The sequence below is a fragment of the Arachis ipaensis genome, chromosome B09, assembly GCF_000816755.2.
Source record: "Arachis ipaensis cultivar K30076 chromosome B09, Araip1.1, whole genome shotgun sequence".
NCBI lineage: Eukaryota > Viridiplantae > Streptophyta > Magnoliopsida > Fabales > Fabaceae > Arachis > Arachis ipaensis.
This window is the reverse complement of record NC_029793.2, coordinates 140476550-140478541: the sequence shown is the minus strand read 5'-3', so window position 1 is coordinate 140478541 and position 1992 is coordinate 140476550.

Genomic DNA, 1992 nt, shown 5'->3' with positions numbered 1-1992 from the left:
AGATCCAAAATTTCTTAAATAGCATAGTATTCTTATTCTCCACTTTGCTCAAATATATCTATGCATGCAGCTAACTTCAAAGAAAACAAACCACCAACGAAATGCATCATTTTTTTCATAATTTATTGTTAGCATTTAAAATAATGAAAGTTGAAAAAGAGAACACAAAAAAAAAATTATCTTTTAATATATAAAAAAATATACAATTAAAATATAGAAATTATTTTAGATATAAAAAAGAATGATATTTTGTTTAAATATAAGTGTTTGGGGTGTTTTATAGAGTCGTAAAGATGTCAAAAAAGTAGTCCAACACACAGATTATGTGTTGCTCAACATACACACAGGTAATGTGTTGACGTGTCAGCCATGTTCCTGCCACGTATGCAACACATTATCTACATGTTAAACGGATGTATGCCACGTGGCAATATGTTACCTGTCTGTAACGTCCACCCACCCATATATACAAAATAAATATCAATTTTCAAGTAAACATACTTTTAAAATCCATATTAAAATTCTTTAGCCATTAAAATATACTAACATGCAAATACCTTTTTTTTCGTTGCTCTAAATCAACAAACTCCTTTTTCCTATCCTAAAAAGTTAACTTTATTTTCAATAAAAATGTTATTTGTACACCAAAATTAAAATTAATTATAAAAATTAACCATCAATATATTTGTATATAAATATATATGATTTAATTTATTTTTAATATATATTATATTTCAACATATATTTTATATCAGTGACTAATTTTAATGATTAATTTTAGTACACACTTAACATAATTCATTTTCAATATATCAGATTCAATCCTAACCTTTTAAATAAAGTAGTAATTTTGTGACGTTTGTTTGTCTTATAAAATCATGCAAATTGTGTATTTAACACCTTTTTTTCAAGTTATTAACGCTAGGTATTATATTTTACTATTATTGTTTAATTATTAAGGGTTTGTTATTCTTATTTACTTGGAACTATATGTGTTGATCTTGAATATTGTTAGAGATTAATTCAAGGGTTTACAAGAATATTTTTTTTTTAAGTTGAAAAGGAAGGATGAGATTATTAAAGTGAGCAAAGGGTCATTTTGTCTCCCCAAAGAAGATAGGGTCAATTTTAAAATTTAATATTTCGGATACTTGTTAATTATTTATAAATATTTTCATTTTGAGAAAAAAAAAAAAAAGCAGCAGCAATGCATTTGCAATTGCATGTATGAACTATTCACCGTTTTTATGCAACAATTGACTGCTTCAAAAAGTTTTAGGGGATGTTGGTTTCATCAAAATTTTGAATGAACAAATAAACATTACATATCCCAAAATAAGTTGAGCATTGAACAAATAGACAACAAGAATACGATAAAGGATAAATAAAAAAGAAGGACAAAGGCTTGTAATAGAAATAAAAAAAAAAAACGCAAAAAGGCAAGTAGTTAGTAACGAAAATATTTATATATCTATATCTATAATTCTTATCATTTATGCCCGAAAAGGTAGATTCAAATTTATTGTGATGGTGCCTGCAGTGTAGTGTCGGTGACGATGATAATGGGTAATGTACTTGGGGTCCAAATGAACCAGACCACACGGCCACTATTTTTTTTTTATATTTATTTTATATTAAGTTAGTATTTTTTTATTTATATTATAAGATACTAATTTTTGCTGATCATAAAGGATAGTAAAAGGCTAAACTTTTAGATTCGAAAAATATAACAAAATGGTACATCATTTTGTTAAGAAATTGATTTTTTATCAATTTTTTTTTCGCCGAAGGTAGTAGGTGCATTTCATTCAATCAGAAAAAAAAGAAATACAAGTGTCCAAAACACAGACAGACCAGGGTAAAAAGAGGGATTTCACTCCCAAAGTACAAGTTAAATCTCGAAAGAAGAAAGTAAAAATTATTAAACTAATTTAATATTTTTTCTTTTTTTTTTATGTATTTTTAATTAAATTTTATTATTAGTCTTATAAC